Here is an 18918-nt window from a genome sequence, read left to right as displayed (position 1 = left end):
GATCTTGAGAAAGAGAACAAAGCTGGAGGCATCATATGTTCTGATTTCGAACTATATTACAAAACTACAGTAATCAAAACAGTACAGTATTATCATAAAAACAGACACACAAATTAATTGAACAAGATAGAAAGCCCAGAAATAAACCCATGTGCATATGGTCAATTAATTTTTAACAAAGCTTCCAAGAATATACAACAGGAAAAAGGTAGTCTGTTCAATAAATGGTTTGGGGAAAACTGGTCAGCCACATGCAAAAGAATGAAACTGGATCACTATCTTATACCACGCACAAAAGTCTATTTGAAATGGATTAAAGACTTATTCAAGTCTTTAACTTGATCGGTTTCAAGATCTGAAACCATGAAAGTCCTAGAAGAAAAAATAGAGGCTAATTTCCTTTACATTGGTCTTGGCAATGATTTTTTGGGTTCGACACCAAAAATAATAAGAGCAAAAATAAATGGTACTACATCAAACTAAAGAGCTTCTGCTCAGCAAAAGAAACTATCAACAAAAGGAAAAGGCAACCTCCAGAATGGGAGAAAATATATTTGCAAACCACATGTCTGATAAGGGGTTAATATCCAGTAGGTACAAGTAACTCATACAACTCAACTGCAAAACAAAACAAAACAAAACCCAAATAATCTAATTCAAAATGGGCAAAGGACCTTAGACATTATTACAAAGAAGACATGTAAATGGTCAACAGGTACAGAAAAAGGTGCTCAACAACACATCAGGGAAAGGCAAATCAAAACTTTTAGGGTGGTTATTATTGGAAAGACAAGAGATAACAAATGCTAGTGAGAATATGGAGAGAAGGAATGTCTTGTACACTGGTGCAGCAATGTAAACTGGCATGGTCGCTATAAAAACTATATGGGGATTCCTCAGGAAATCAAAAAACAGAACTACCACATGACCCAGCAATCCCACTTCTGGGTATATATCCAAAAGATAACAAAACCACTGTCTCAAAGAGATAGCAGTATGCCCATGGTTATTGCCACATTTTTAATGATAGCCAGAATAGAAAAACAACTTAAATTTCCATCAGTGGATGAACAGATCAAGAAAATGTAGAATATATAAACAATGAATTATTATTGTTTTTTTTTTTTAAAGGAAATCCTGTCGTTTATAACAATATGGATAAACCTAGAGGGCATTTTGCTAAGTGACATAAGCCAGACAGAGAAAGACAAATACTAGATGGTATCGTTTATATGTGAAATCTTGAAAAAAAAAGTTAAAAATAAGTTTAAAAAGTTGAACTCATGGAAAGAGTAGAAAAGTAATTGCCAAGGGCTGGGGAATGGGACAAATAGAGGGAGGTTGATAAAAGGGTACAAACTTTTACCTTCGTAAAATGTAAAAAAGGAATAAGCTCTTAGACTCTAATGATAACATGGTGACTCTAGTTGATGACACTGTACTGTATAATTGAAATTTGCTAAGAGAATAGAACTTTCACGTTCTCACACATACGCATAAGAAGGTAAATATGCGAGGTGATGGTGGGTTAATTAACTCAATGTGAGGAATCTGTTCACACTGTATACATATATCAAATCATCATGTTGTACACTTTAAATATCTTATATTTTATTTGTCACTTATACCTCAATAAAGCTTGGGGGAAATGAGACAATAGATGTATTTAGCCCAGTACTCGGCATGTTTTAAAGGCTTAATAAATGTTAAAATTACCTTTACAGGGCAAAATATATAAAAGGTTATTTGATGTTTAATAAATCAAAATTTCAGGGTATCTTGAAAAGTGGACATTGGCTTTAGAGTGTTCTTCTAACTGAGCTAGTGGGTCAACTGAAGCTGAAAGTTGGTGAGTTCATTGTTTGTAATCATAGAGGTGTCCACCTGTCCTCTTCTGGGTCCACATCCGGAGTTCTTTCTATGGTACTAGTTCTTTTCTGAATCAAAATCGTCTGATTATTCTTACTGATAAACCAAGTTCCTTTGAATTAATCGAATAGTGTGTGTTCCATCTCAGAGTCTCTTTAAAAAGTCTGATTGTAACAGTCTCAAGAACTACAAGAGGCTTAGTCACAGGTAGAATCCTGAGGTTTACTATAGGCTTGTTCTCCATACCTCAGAGGTACAGTGTATAAACGCCTTTCAAAAACAGAAACCAGAGACATTTCCTTCTCTCCTCCTGAGGTAATAAAGAGCATAAATAAAAGGACCTTTTATAAACGTCACAATGCTGCTCTTTATCAAGGCCATCAGTTCACAATACACTACCTCATTTTTTTCCTGGCCTAAGTTAGAGAGTTTTGTTGGCATAGCCTCTAACAGAGTTAGAGTGTATATTTGTTTCTTTACATATAATCAGACCAGTTGTTGTCATTGCATTATTTCCAAGGTATTTCCTGTAGATAGTTTTAAAAAATGTAGTTTTACTCTGTAGAGTTTGAAACAGGTCTCTGCTCCAGACTCTGCTTCCTCAGCTGTTAGGGCCAGTGTTTGCACACAGTCTCAAAGTTCGTGGAAGGGAAGATAAATGACACTTAGCTATGGAATTATGATGCGATAAAAGGTGTGGCTGATGGAGAACATACTGATTTGTTGGCAATTTCTCAGATGGATGAAAACCGGATCCTTCTTTTTCAGAGTAGCTATGGCTGCATGCTAAGTTGTATGGGATGGAAGAACCTGAAAACCCCAGAGAAGGTACTAAAGGTAGCATTATTTTGGATGATTTGGAAAAAGAAAAAACAACACATTATAGAATTTTGATACAGGAACATAGAGGAAATGAGTGCCTAAAAGAATGTCTCAATGCAAACTGAAAAAAGGAGAAAGCCTATGAAATTGAGCATTTAATGAATGATTGTAGGGTCTAAGCAGTGAAAGTAATGCACATAAAGGAAATGTATGGTTGAATATCAGCACATTGATTTTTGCAATCCCCCTGAGTTCTTTCGGATTTGTTGATTGCTTTTGTGCATCATCAGCTCCTGATTAAAAAGGGATAAATGATTCGAGTGAAAATTGCATATCTAAAAAGGATGTAATTTACTGTTGTCTATTTTCATCATGTTCATTTCTCTTAGGCTCTTTGGTCATAAATGGTGGAAATGTAACAATGAAATTGTGTGTGGCGAAATATCACTCTCAGAATGAATTGGCTGTGAAACAGGAATTTATGAGGGCAAATCAAAAAAAGAAACTGTGGCTTTCTTTTTGTCTTGAATAGTGACTGTGGGGTTTGGAGAGATCCACTTATTTTTTTATTTATCCAACAAATATTATGCTCTTACCAAGAGCTAAGCACTTCTGGGTGTACAGCAGAAAATAAGAGAGGCAGAGCTTCCTGCCTTCCTGGATTGGATATTCGAATGGGGCGAGGCGGTAAATTATATAATATGCTACAGGGCATCAGTTCTATGGCCACACATTAAAATGGACACAGGAAAGAGAGAACGGGGAGGAGCGCTGCAATTTTAAATAGGGTGGACATGGTAGACCTCAGAGTGATATTGTTTGGGCCAAGACTTGAGAAGAAAACATGCAACATGAGCATCGCGGGAAAGGACGTTCCAGGCAAAAAGAAAGGCCCATGTGAAAGAGGGAGATTATTTGGCATGTTAGGTAATCAGGAACTGTGGCAGGAACAGAATGAACGAGGCAAGAGAAGAGGAGATGAGTAGATGAATAGCCGAAGGGCAGGTTATGTGGGGCCTTGCAAGCCATCTCAAGGACTTCAGTTTTTACTGTATATAAAATAGGGAGCCATTCGACAGAGAACTAGGTCTGTTATCGATTCAGAAAGCTGATTAAGAGATCTGGGCATTGCTAGGAGAAAGTTAAGACTTTGATCAGAATGAGCAATGAGTTGATATAATGTGTATGCCATTCTGTTAGCCTTTTGTTCACTCAGATTTTAATACTGATATTGAATCCACAGGATCCAGTCCTAGCTTGTTAACATGATATTAATTCTTGTCCCAAAGTGGTAAATGTTGTAGAAAGATATTTGAATAGACAGTCAACTGATACATAAATTAAATGTGAGGTCTAATGCTCCTAGTCAACATTTTGGATACTGCTGATAGTTTGTTTGCTATTCTTGTATGTCTGAAATATGTACCTATAAAACCTATCACTTATTTGTTTTTGATTACATGCCAGAAATTTCTAGGCCTAGGTACATACAAACAAAAGACATGGTCGCTTTCATCAGCTTCCCCTCTACTGCAGAAAATTTGAAAGAAGCAGAAATGACAACTATATTTGGCAGAGAGTGCTGAATGTCCCATGATAAGTGTGGATAACCGTTGAAGATATTTGTAGGAAGAAGCAGTTGCTTCTGGCTTAGTTGGGGGATGAATGAAAAGTAAAGAAAAATTCATTAAGGAGAAAACTTATCCTTTTGGAAAAAAGTTTATGTGTCATGAACTCGTCATTCCTTGTCTCATTTATTTACTGAATCGTTTAATTATAACAAGTGTATGAGATTCCTATTTTATAGATGAGTAAATTGAGGCGACGAGAGTTTGAATGTCACATATAGCTAATTCGTGACTGAATCAGAATTCATACTCATGTCTAAGCCAAGAATTTACGCTCTTTATGACTTTTGCCCTGAAGGCTAAGGAAGAGGTAGGAATTCAGAAGAGGAGAAAAGGCAGTCTAGGGAAAAACCCTCCAAGAAGTTAATCCATACTGGTGCAGTTTTGGCAGCCTCTGCACTACCAAAACCAGGCCCTGGACAAGAGGGTTGCAGGCCGGCGGGATAGGAAGGATCCTGCTCCTTGCTGAAGATTTGAGACTCTTCACAGTATAAGCACATTTGTAATTTACGGGGTGCTTAGAGCTCCGGTGAAGCACGTGAGTAATGCAGATGCGCTGAAGAGGCCAGCGCGGGAAATGGAAATGAACATCCCTTCAATTTTATCTTGAGATTACTCTCCAGATTGCCATTTAAATGCATGGGTAACCTGAAATACAGTTTATACCTGAAGACCTCTAATCTGGTTTTTATATTTGAAGCTTAATTTTCCCATTGCAAATAGACAAGAAAAGAATCATACGAGGTTTCAGAAATGCAACTGTCACATAAAGCCAGACTTAGCACTGCAAACTAGTTAACTGTGATCTATTTCCTCAATATGATGAATTTATAGAGGACTTTCTAGGTCTTTTACACCATGTTGAGGGCTATGATTTTAGAAAAGAGAGTTACATGACTGTGGAGTTAGGATTAACACACATAAAGAGATTTGAGTTAACATTTTAAGATCCATCACATGTCAAGCATTGTTATGTTTGCAAACATTACACCTATGTAGACTGTCCCAACAATCGTCTGAGATGTTTTCAGCCTATCTTCCAGATAAGGCTCAGAGAGAGAAGTAGTCCATGTAAAACTATAATTTATAAAGAAAAGCTAGCATATTTTGTGTACTTAACATGTGCCAGGTGCTCTGCTAAGTACTGACAGGGTCTCTTATAACCCAGGGTCCACTGACAAAATCCCTTCCCCGCAGGCAGGAACCCAGGCTTTCATGTCAAGGACTGGCCAAGATCACACAGGGAGGAAGTGATGAAGCTGGGAGGGATGTGTGGAGGGAGAGAGGGAAGGAGGAAGTATAGGAAACAATGGCTAGACACAAAGAGGGAAGGATAGATAGATGGATGCATCAATGACTCCAAGGGAACCAGAGGGAGAAAGATAAACATGAGAGTAAGATAGAGAAGGAAGACTTCGTAGCGTAGGGGGTGTATATCGAAAGGATGAATAAGATTTCACTGCAAATGCAGACGTCTGGATGCGTGGCGGGAGGCAGGTGGAGGGAAAGGCATTCCAGATGGAGGGAAGAGCATGGATGAAAGCACAGAGATATGCAATGTAATGATGCAGTAATTGAAAGGTGAATAGATCAGGGGAAATGGAGTTGGGATTGGAAGCTGGAGAGGAAGGGTAGAAGGGTAGAGATAAAATAGGTTTCAGACCTAGAAGGGCCTTGGAAACCATACTAATGAATTTGGACCTTCAAACTGTGGTGGGTCCTCAGTAGGTGAGCTTTCTTGTTTTGCTAAAAGGCTTAAAAATGATTGAGGATGTTATTTTCTTCCTTTCAGCTAAGCACTAAGTACTTGATTAAAACTGTGAGCAGGCAGACAGCTCCACTGGTATTTCCTGGGAGCCTAAATCACAGGGTTTTGGCATCTCCGAATTTAAAGGGAAATTGAAATCGCTTCAATACTCATTTAGGCTGAAACTACTTTTAGAATTTCCAGAAGAACAATTGAAAACACAAATCTGTCTCCTAACAATGCTTAGGCTTTGGGATTCGTCCTGCCTTTATTCTGTTGAATGAGACAGAGTGGAATGAATTATAATACCTGACATGTCCTTATGTTACATTTGTAGAGCACTCTCACAAAAATGATCTCATTTTATCTTCATAAAAACCCTGTAAATGAAGCACTATTATCTTCATTCAGCAGCAGGCAAATGGGCAGAGAATAGTAAGGTAGGTAAGTCTCGATGCTCTCACCTCTCTCTTTCTCTGACCCTTCCAGCTGGGGCAAGGTCTCAGGATCTTCACATGAAGAAAAAGGCCCCTTTTGGTGCCCACATCAGTTGTAAAAGAGGAGGAAGGTAAATGGGGTGTGTAATATGTGCTGAAAATCTACTCTGCCTGCCACTCGCCATGACTATCATCATATAATTTCATCATCACTCCTGGAGGTAAGTGTAATTGTATCTACTCTGTAGAAAAGGACACTGAAGCTCTGAGAGGTTAATAAACTGGTTTAAGTTGGCTCAGCTGCAAAGTGGCAGGGCCAGATTTGAACTTCCAACACACACTCTCTTTCTCCCACCTCACACTGCCCTCATGTTAGGGTGTGGACTCAGAGCTCAGACTGCCATGTTTGACCACTGACTGGCCTTGTGACCTTGGGACTCGCTTTATGATCTTGATAATCTGTGTCAAGTTCTCATCTCTAAAATGACAATAATATTAATATTTCTCTCTAGGAGTCACTCTGCAGGTGACCTGTGACAATATGTGTAAAGTGAGCCTAAAGAGGGGCAGGAGAATTTGTTGGGGAAGCCAGGGGCATCCTAAGAAGGGGACAAGGATGAACTAAAGGCATGAAGAGGGGGAAGTAAAGAAATTCAATGGGACATATTTACAGAATTATTTGCACAAAGCGATAGAGGCTGTGATTTTAATAGGCTTATAACAGTGATGATTTCCTAATCCCATAACTACTTCATTAGTAAGACACAACAAACCAAGGAAAGTGAGCTGTATGTCACTAAAAGTCATTCTACTGGGAGCTGAGTCTTCAACTTCCTTGGTAATTACCTACCCTTTACCAAGAGTTAGGGTTGGCATTTAGTTAGTGTTGGCATGTGCACTGAGCTAAGCACTTTGCATAAATTATTAGAACAAGAATCAGAATGACCAGTCTTACTAGATCTTTTCTCTATGTCTTACGGCCACTGGCCTATGTTCTCTCACTTAATTCTTGCAGAAATTCTGTGTGGTAAATATAAATAACACCGACGTGACACCTTCATTTTTCAGATAAAGTAACTGATTATCAGAGGATTCAAGTGATTTGTCCCAAATTACACAGACAGCAAATGGCAGAGCTGACATTCAACCTCCTGTTTGATTCTGCAAGATAGCTACTTTGTTCTGCCACTTTCCCCTATAATAACAGTATTAAATAACATTGCCAGTATGTTGTAAATCCGGACTACCTTACTTTATATAATTTTATCTTTTATTCTATGTCTTGCAAGATCGATGTACAGGTGACTCATTGTTCAGCCTACTTCTGGAGATAACCTGGCCCACAACACTGAGGTCAGGCTGGCTGAGAAGTAGATACGCAGGGAGAAGAGCTGTCTGAGTTACAGCTTTGACACTTACTTCTATGCCACATGGGAAAATCAGTGCAGACAAATCTGTTTCCTTTCCTTTCCCCACTTCTCTTTCCCTTGAGTTGTCATGGGCCCCATTCGATAAGACTAAGCAGCATTAGCAACACAAGCTGGCACTGACTGGGCACATGCACTGTTCCAGGCTCAACCATCAACCTAATGTGCTTTGCATCAATTATCTCATCTTATTCTAACAATCCTAAGATGTCTATACAATCAATGCCTCCCCACTACTGTACAGAAGGGAAAGACGAGGTTCAAAGGAGTGCTGAAATGTCCCTGATCCTCAGAGTGAATTACAGAGCCAGGCCATCGGCTTCCTAAAATTGTAACCTATCTACTAAGCCAACCCAAGGGACGGTTGTGAAGATCGAATAAGAGGAAAAATAAAGAGAAGTGAGTCATGAACTCTAAAATACTTTGTAAAATTTCGAGCGCTCAATCAATGTTTCTGCCATGGCTGAATGAGTGGATTCTGATCACGGATGATAGCTGGGTAGAGGTGAAGTTGGGAACAAGAACGGAAATCTTGACCCCTGGCTTGCAGACTCTGGATTCAGACACTTATTGACTGGGATATTGGCTCAGCCATTTGTTACCAGTGTCATTTCAGCCAGGCACTTAAATGCGCTGAGTCTCAGCTCTCTTGTAGATGTATCAAAGGCCATGGCACTTCTCTCACTGGTAGAAGGAAGGATCAAATTACACAATAGAGGCGAAGTGCCTGATACAGGAGCTTGGTACATGGCTTTTTTTTTTCTGTGCCCTATTGTACCAAGAAGATATTTTAATATGCTCTAAAATTTCAGCTCCAAAGAAGTGCTTAGAAATAAATCTAAATTAGAGCAAATAGTCATGTGAGGAGTCAGGAAAGGGAGATGAAATGGTTCATGACATGTGACAGACATCAAAGAGGACAGATTTTTAGTCTAAGAAGTTAAAAGGGACTATAAACCTACACTAATAAAATATTTCATGCTGAGTTTCTCGTGAAATAAATGTTACATGGTTTTAATTGGCTATTTATGAGTGGCTGTGACGGCTGGACTCTCACTATGAGGCCTGGCCAGTTAACCACCAACTTGAGCTATAAAATAAGAATTTAGTTAGGAAAATTGAGATGAATAGTGACCTTTTAGAAGGGAAGTTTTCTAAAGCATATATTTTTTCTTCAATAATATATATCTTCTTTATCCATAAAGATATAAGTAGCCCTATATTCATTGCAGTTATTCACAGTGCCAAGACATGAAAACAACCAAAGTGTCCTTTGATAGATAATTTGATAGATAATTGGATAAAGGCGATATAGTGTGTGTGTGTGTGTGTGTGTGTGTGTGTGTGTATATATATGTGTGTGTGTGTATGTATATATATATTGTGTGTGTGTGTGTGTATGTGTATATATATATATACATACACATACACACACACACACACACACACACACAAAGGAATATTACTCAGCAATAAGAAAAGATGAAATACTGCCATTGCAATGACATAAATGGATCTTGAGAACATCGTGCTAAGCAAAATAAGTCAGATGAAAAAAGTAGAAAACCATATGATTTCACTTATATGTGGAATATAAAACTAAAAATAACAAACAATACAAATAAACAAAAACTTGTAGACACAGACAACAGTTTAGTGGTTACCAGAGAGAAAGGGGAAATGGGGAAGGTAGACAAGGGTAAAGGGGGTCAAATATATGGTGATAGAAGGAGATTTGATTTTAGATGATGAACACACAAAGCAATATACAGATGACGTATTGTACGATTGTATACTTAAAAACCTATATAATTTTATATAACCAATGTCACCTCAATAAATTTAATTTAAAAAAGAAAAACAAAAACAAAGCAAAAAATAATAATAATGTGTCTTCTGTCACTCACCTTCAATCCTACTCTTTTTATATTTACTTAATGAGCGCCACATTAGTCAGGATAAGCTAGGTTATGCTGCAGTTACAAATAAACCCTAAAAAAAATCAATGGTAAAAGCAAACATATGTTAATTTCCTGTGTACGTTCATATTCAGTGCAGATTGGTGAAGGGGGATTCTACTCCACAGAGCCACTCAAGGACCCAGGCTAATGGAGATTTCAGTATCTCAACATTCGACTTGTCAATTCACTATGGCAAAGGAAAAGAAAGACTAGGGAATTGCTCAGCATTTTACACTGGCTCAACCTAAAAGAAATATTCATCACTTCTGTTCATATTCATGGGCAAGAAATAGCCACATGGCTTTACCTAGCTGCAAGGTACTGGGAAGTCTAATATTTCATTGGTCAAGGAAGAAAAAATATGAAACACGATTTGGTGAACAAAGAGCCTTCTCCATGTACCAGTTCACAGTTATATGTGTGTGTGTGTGTGTGTGTGTGTGTGAATGATTTAAACAATGCTTACATTTTCCTCTTCATAGGTTGCAAATTCTGTGTTTCATGAGGCCCAATGATTTTCAGGTGCTTAATATGGTGCCCGCCACAGAGATATTATGGTGCTCAGGATATAGCTGTCAGATTCTAGCTCTGAATATATATATGTGTCATTCATCTGCTCTATTGATAAACATGTACAGACTTTGGAGTTTGTGGGGTTGAATCTCAGGGATTCCTACTTTCGCAGGGTGGGAGGAACAAGAGGTGTCTGTGATAAAGAAGCCACCTTGCTTGGCAAGGCCTGTCTCAGACCCCACTGCTGCTCTGCCTGTTCTTGGCTGCCCACAGCACTTGAGCCTCGTAAGAGTTCAGAGAAAGAGGCCCCCTAGGGACGTAACTGCTGAACCTCTCAGATTGGGAGCTCTAATGTCCACTCACTCTCTAGTTTTCTTGTTACATCTGTTCAAGCGGAAATCTCTTGACAGGTGTAATTAAGGTCATTTCAAGAGCAAATAAACACTTGTTTATCTCAAAGTCACTTGCTCTGTAGTTTCCTTAGACATTAGACAAGCTTGGTCACTCCTCCAGCCCCTGAAGCTGCACGAAGCACTCAGCAGATTGGAAGAGAATGTCAAATGCTCAGGGGCCATAATTTGTCATCCTGGGCTCAATGCTGCTTGTGAAATTACAGTTGGGGATTGTTCAGAGATAAGCAAACACCCTCTTGGATGTGCTGTGCCCAGTCCACCAATTGTAGTGATTTATGGGGAAAATAAAACACTGGTGGAGAGATCAGGAAATGCCATCTCAGACACTAACTGGCCAAGTGACTGCAGCTAAGTTACTTCCCTCATCCAGGCCTCAGTTTCCTCATTTATCATGCACCAGATAGGTTCTTAAGTTGGGTACTTACTAATCCTGTTTATGTCCTGTGCTGTGTGGGGGGCTGAGGCCATGGCCTGGGGCTCTGTTTTCTTACTTGTGGGAAGGACAGTAACTAGTGTGGAAGTAGCATGATGCAGTGAGTTCAGTATCTGGAAAACGAAAGATGTGGTGGCTTCCAGCTCTTTCACCTACTAGCTGTGTTGCCTTGGGTGATTCTGAGAATCTGGTCCGTTATAGAAAACAGGAATAGCGTTGTCTGTACCGTTGTAAGAATTAAGGGATAAATGCAGCCTCTAGCCCAGTGTTTGGCCAGACACGTGACACATGTTGATGTGTTCTCTCCTCCTCCTTGAAGCACTAGGAAGTGAGATAGCCTCTTAGCATCCCCAGCAGTGGACCTCATGGGTCAAAAACTCATTCTTACAGGGAAACTGTCCAGGCACCTGGGCTGCTCAGGACACTGATTGAAAGGAAGAAGTAATTTGGAGCACTGCCCAGTGAACATCACTTAAATTTTCCTCTGTCCTAACCCTCACCCTTACACTCCCCACTAGACTTATAGAAAGACAGCTCTAACAGAGATAAAGAAAAAGGAAGTTGTAGTGCCAATGTCTTGGTCTCTGAGGAGTTTGGGGAGACTTCCAAATGAACTAGATTTGACATGATTTTAAAGTGTAGGAAAATGAAAATCAATGAACCCAAGTTTCAGAGGGCACATGTCAGCCACACAGCCCTGTAACAGAGGACACCCAAGCAGATGAGAGATTTCCTCCATCCTGACTTTGTGCAGAGGCTTCTGGGGACCCAACTGGGAGACTCATGTCAGGAGTGCACGAAATAATCTTTGCAGGAACGTGTGAATCACTCATCCCACGCTGGGGCAGCAGAGGAAGAGAATGATACATGCGTATTGCAGTCAGGAGGCTTGCCCTCCACCCTCACCCCTGCTCCATGTGTAGTAAAAAGCAAATCACAGGATAACCTGACTTCTGAATTCATTCATAGGAGATTTGGAGAGTGGCCAGGGCTCAACAGTTTAGCTATTGAGGACAAGAAATTAATCTATCCTTTTGTTGCTATTTTAATTATTTTGTTGAAACCTCATGTACATCTCCATCTCAACTGTAGCCTAGGGGAATGCTGAGTGTTTATGAGAGTCAGATATTTTTCTAATACTACAATTATATTAACTTATTTATCTTCAGGGAGTTAGACATTGACAATTGAGCAAAGACTAGATGGAAATGAAGGAACGAGCCTTGCGGGTATTAGAATAAAGTACCACACAGAGAGGACAGTCAGAGCAAAGGCCCTGGGCCTAGGCCGTCAGGTGGGCCTAGGAATACTTCAGGAGTCAGAGACATGAGCAAGAGGGAGAATAGCAAGATATGAGGCTTGACTGTGTTAAGTTGCATGAAAAATAAAAGCTAAGAATTATTTTGTGTTCTGCTCTTCAAAAATGATTGAATCCTCTTTCAGGTAGTATCAGAGTCATTTTGCTATTTTCTAGTTGTCAACATATCTTATAGTGATAACTTTAATTGAATTCAGTCTTCTCTATCCCAACATGACATCTATAGTATCTAGAGAACAGAGAGATGTTTATAAAAATATAGACACAGAAAGCAAAAAATCATCATGTAACCACTGATCACATAATTGGTAGTGCCTACCTTGGTAGTGAGTCTCACCAGCATTGTTATTATAGTATTAGCAAACACCAAGGTTTTCTTCAAGGTTTTCCATGAAGAAAACCCAACTCAGATTGGCTTAAACAAAAGAAAAAATGATTACAAATAGTCTTGGGATTACATGAGATAGGAATGTGCCTTCACCTTAGAAGAAACCCAGATCAGAGATTTGAATAGTGCTAAGACCCTTGGTCACTTATTTTTGTTTCCCTCTCTGAATCTGATTCATTTGTCTATTTTTTTTTTTTTTATCTCTTTCTAAGCAAGGTACCCTCCACCTTCATCTCTGTTCCATTTTGCCGGTTCACCATACATAATAAATGGTAAATGACAGCTCCAAAGCTTTTCATATATTTCCTAAGGTTAATGCTTCTAGCAGGAGTCCCTCCTTTCCAAGTCCAAGTCTAAGGAAGGGACTCATTGGCCCAACCTCTGGACTAATCAAATGTATTTATTGGGTGAACTCATGTATAGGAGATGCAAGCATGTGGATAAAATGGGAAAAGAAGTGATCTCAAATGAATCAGCAGCAGTAGAGATATCCTAATAAGAAGGCAGGTTGCTGAGAAGAATATAATAGTTGCCCACTATAACCATCATATGTATTATTTCTATTTATCGTTATTATTACATTTCTGATCAATTTTCTACAATTTAGAAATTTCTAGGTTCTTAGAAGGGACTCTATCACATCATGAATTCTATATAACTTGACACAGAATTATTGCTAGTTCTTTCTAAGAAGCTGGTGAATGTGCTTCTCTCAACAAGACTTCAGCATCTCCCCATGGTCTGTCCATAGACAGGTAGAAAGCTCTACCTTGAAGATGATTTTAAAAAGAGCTGGTCACCATCTTCAGCACGATAACATTTGCTATGTCTGAAAATGGCTATTAAGTCAACCCCTTTGCCTCTTCAGGCTAAATCAGCCAACCTGCTTCAGCCTCGACTCAGGTATACCACTGTGATCGCTATCTTCTTGGCTATTCTAGATTCTCCTTTTCAAAATGTGGGGTTCTACTTTGGCCCCTGGCCATTGGCATTTTAGTGCTTTGTCAAGGACAGTTCATCTGTGGAATGTTGTAGGGAAGGAGTCACATTCTGATGTGAATGAGATGTCGGGCCAAATGTCCCCCATGTGATTCCCTTAGCTGCTCTTAGTGGGATGCCAATGTGTCCTACTCAGAGTTACTCAAACATGGATTCAAATCCTGGCTCTATCACTTATTGGTCATGGGCAAGTGATTCAGTTCTCTGCCTCATTTTCTTCATCTGCACTGGGGAGAAAAAGAATAATAATTGTGATCTTGGAAGCTAAGCAGGGTCGGGCCTGGTTAGTACTTGGATGGGAGACCACCTAGGAAGACCGGGTGCTGTAGCCGTTAAAAAAAAAAAAAAGAAAAGAAAAAAAAAGAATAAGAATCATGCTGAGAGAATTAGATGGAATGATTCATGTAAAGCACCAAATAAGGGGTCAGATATATGTTGTCCCATAAATCTTAGTTCTCTTCCTTTTCTCATTGTTTGAATGGAGAAACCAGCAGGCAATAGCAGCCAGGTTAACAGAAAGAAACAGGAAGAAAATTCAGGTTCTGGTCCCAGCTCTGCAAGTATGTATATGACCGTGGGAAAGTTTATTATATGACACTCACCTCTAAAATAGAGAGCTGGAAATAGAGATGATATTGATCCCTGACATCTCTAAAAATACAAAATCTTAAGACTACTAGATTCCTTATATAGTTCGGCAATTTTCAAAGTGTTAAGAGATGCTTACTATACATGTTTGTCATAAAAACAACACTGGACACATTAGAATACATATTAGATGCACAGAGTAATGGTTTCTGAATCTTTAATTGTATTAAACATCTCCATCAAAACAATCCTGAGCTTGTTCGAGTTCTGATTGTGTCTTGTACCCTATTGAGCGGTAGAGCCAGAGAGTGAGATAAGAGTGAACCACGTGAGAAGTCCAAGGTGGCTGTGTTCAGTTCTGGAGAAGAGAGCGCAGAGCTGAGCCCCAGAGCGATCTGCACTAATGAGAGGAGGGAGGCCTTAGAGCCAAGATACAAACACTCAGGCAGGGTCAGCACTGAGAGGCAGAGAGCACAGGGGCTAAAAGACTGAGTTTGAGAGTCAAACACAGCCGGCCTGGAGTCCTGTCTGTGCTACCAATTATGAAATAAAGATAACACTTATCTCAAAGGGCTGTTGACAGCATTAAATGAGATAATGTATGCAAAATATTTAACATATGGCAAGTGCTCAGTCAACTGTGGCTTATGTTATTAACAGAATCTACAGCAGGAGTTTGGTGGGACTGTGTTAACAAGGCCCAGAGAGACAGGCTGGGTGCCCCTCTCCTCCTCCGTCAGTGTGTCTTTGGCCTTGCTACACAATCTTTTGCATAGGTTCCTGATCCCAATAAGCCAGGAGATATCTGACATTGTTTTGAGTATAGATTAAAAAAAAAAAAAACTTTACTATTTTTGTCTTTTAGGGAGATTTTGTTAGGTGATTATTTTGACAACATAGTTGGTTCTTGGCTGACATATATTACTAGCATTCTAAATTAACAATATTATTAAGTGAGCTTGCTATCCTCAAACATATGCCAAGGGATGTAAAGGGGAGAGTCTTGAAATCTGAGGTTAAGATTTTATCACAGACAATCTGTGAAGGAGAAAAAGCACATCGAGATAATCAAACATTCATGAGATCAGCATATTTAATTATATCAAAATTAAAAGCTTATGACAAACAAAAAGGAAAACACTTAACCAAAATAATAAGATAAATGATAGGCTCAAGAAGCTATATTAAATAAAAAGTTGGGACTCTTCTGACTGGAAATTTAAATAAACAAAATACTAAGTGCCTCACAGACATACAGGGAAAGAACATAAACAGATGCATCCCAGCTAGAAAACAAACAGGACAAAAAAACACTGTTGCAAATAATCATGAGATATATAAAACACCATAATGTTTGATTCAACTATTCTATCACTCCCCACCCCCACAAATAATTAGACTCAATTATTTGCTAATGACAGAGGGAAAAATAAGATACAAAATAGTTTGTAAAATTTGGACATATTAAAAAATGAGAAGTAACTATACTACCATCTGATCCCTAGTTTCGATGTGCTAGAATCTTCTACTGGAAAACAAACAACTTTCTTATTTTCTTCTTCCTTGAACACATACTGGCCCATTTCTTTGTTTTTATTCCCAGCATATCTTTCCATGTTTCAAGGCCACCATCTGTCTTATTTTTGGCAACTTTTCTTTTCTCATATTACTTGACTTCTTATCAGCCTTTGACAGAGCTGACCCTCGACTCCTTAGGCTCCCTGATGCCATGCTCCCTGATATGGCCCCTGCCCTCCCGAATACTCTTTCTCAAATTCCTTGCCATCTTTTTCTGTTTTCTTTGACATCTACATATTGGAGAGCTCCAGGCTTTGGTTTCTGGACCCCTATTGTCTTCTCTTTCTGCCCTTTTTCCTAAAATTAGTTCGTCCAGTATCATAACTTTATGCCTCATCTATGTGGTGATGATTCCCAAATTTTCATTTCCAGTCCAGTCCTGACCTCTCACTGCACTCCAGCCTCTGCCTACTTATTTGCTTTCTCTTCTTGCATGTATAGCATGCATCTTGAACACAATATGAACCAACCAAAACATTGATCTTACTTCACTCTGCCCCAATACGTATCAATCTCAGTCTTCCCAGCTCAGAGAATATCACTATCAACCTAGTCACTCAAATTAAAGATCCTCATCACCACAACACACACACCCCTTTCAAGATTCTCCAATGACTTTTCATTGATCTTGGGAGAGAATACAAAATCCAAGACAAAGGCTGTCTTTGTCTCCTTCTGATCTCATCTTTCGCTCATCCTCCCCTTGAAATCACATAGCTTCAGGCTCCCTAACTTCTTTCAGGCTGAGCTCATTCAAGCCTTAGGTGCTATCCCCCACCTCCCAACCCCCCACCCTTCCAGCCTGACAATTTACTCCTAAATACAGGTGATGCCAAACTTCCTGTCATCCAGATTTCAGCTTAAATATCACCTTTCAACAACGCCTTTCCTGACCTTCCCAATGCAATTTTTTCTCTGCCAGATAAACCTGTTTATTATCATTTCATTTACATCTCATTCTATGCAGTTATAGATTTATTTGCTGAGTTGTGTATTGACGTTCTATGTCCTGAAGAATGTGAGCTACATGGATCAGGGAACTTATCTGTTTTGATTGTCACTATATTCTCAATATCTAGATCAGCGTTGTTTGCTTTTATTATCCTGTTTACTCTTTTCTGCTCTCTACTCTTCCAGAGGGTGAATAAATTACAGAAATTTCCAAGGGCGTCATACTGAGCTGGGGCAGGTGGGGGACGTGAAGAAATTGGTTACAATTATAAAATCAAATGTTATTCCATTTTCAAATGGCTAATCTCTTTTATCCGCATCTTTTCCTAGATTTGAGTGAAAATCCCATGCATGAGAAAAAAATGTCTGACTTGAGCCCTAAATGCATTATCTCCATTACCTTTCATTCTTTCTCTTAGTTCCTGGAGATCGATCGATCTATCTATCTATCTATCTATCTATCTATCTATCTATCTATCTATCTATCTATCTATATTTCTAAAAAATAGCAGCTTTCCCCAGCAGGGTTTATAACCACCCAGAGAGATATCAGTTGGTTATGCCACCAGCGTAGATATTCGACAGTAGAACCATCAATCAAAGCGGCTATCCAAATCACCACTACAGCTTTCCATGGTTCCTTAGAGGTGATTCTGTACAAGCCCCAAAAGGAAAGAGTTTTAAGGAAAACAGTAAGAGTGTAGCCCGCCATGAAAAGTAGAGCTAGGGGTCTTGAGTTTAAGTTTCAGCTCTGTCTCTTACCAGCCATGTGCCCTTGGGGAATGACAATAGAGGCAGAGAGTGATTATAAGATGTAATTGGAATAATATCTGTGAAAATGCTTTGTAAACGACAGCATGCTAGGTGTTAATCTAAAAATAAAAGGCTGACATGAGAGGCAACAAGCGTTTATTTGAGATCAAAAAGAATTCAGGAAGCATTGATTCTGGCAGAAACTCAAATAGTATTCTGATTAGGGGGCGAAGACAAGGGATTTTTATGAGAAAGGGAAGGGAAATAATTCCATGAATAGAAAGAAGGAATTTCTATAAGTGTGAATAAGCCAGGTTATTCTTTAGCTACACACGGTGGTGCTAATCCTAAAGAATGTCTTTAATTTTCGGTCCACTGGTCAGGACATCTGCTTTCCTGTGAGCTTTGCAAACAGTTGTTTAACATACAATGTTAGGTTGGCCCAGGCCAAAGGTTATTTTACCCAGTTCGAACATTCCGAAAGTTTGAAGAACGAGACCGCTGGAATGGCTGCCCTTGCTCTATTCTAAAACGGCTTCGCTTACGTCATCTTTTCACACAGGTAAGCAGATCATCAGAAGCAATCACTCTGACCCCCTGGGCTGGCATGCTGGCTGTCAGCGGAAATGGATTCAGAGCAGCTGCACAAGTCCATTCGCCCCTGGACTGTGCAAGTTTGGGAAATCCACATGGCTCTGAGCAAACTCATTAACTTCATCAATAAAACATGAAGAGTGAGATCCAGTCGCCTCTGTTTCCCTCCAATTCTTTTATTTCATTTTTTTCTGAAGACACAGTGGCAGAAATGCTAGTTTGGTGCGTCTTTTTCCAGTAGATGGGGCTATTGAGCACCAAATTTTCTCAGAAGTGACATTAAAATTTTTTTTAATATAAAGAGAGATTCAGCAACGTTGATTATTTTCTAGCTGTAAACCATTTCCTAAACTAGATTCACTGGGCTTGACACTATCATAAATATATAAAATTGAAACATAAAAATGCTTCTTATTAAAAATCATAAAAAGAATGCAAGTTTGTTAATCATATTTTCTCACTATTTGAAAACCTTGTAAATTTGTGTGGGCCTAAGCAT

Source organism: Pteropus vampyrus, unplaced genomic scaffold, assembly GCF_000151845.1.
Source record: "Pteropus vampyrus isolate Shadow unplaced genomic scaffold, Pvam_2.0 Scaffold232, whole genome shotgun sequence".
Taxonomy (NCBI): Eukaryota; Metazoa; Chordata; class Mammalia; order Chiroptera; family Pteropodidae; genus Pteropus; species Pteropus vampyrus.
The sequence above is the reverse complement of the archived record's forward strand: the minus strand, read 5'-3'. Positions refer to the sequence as shown.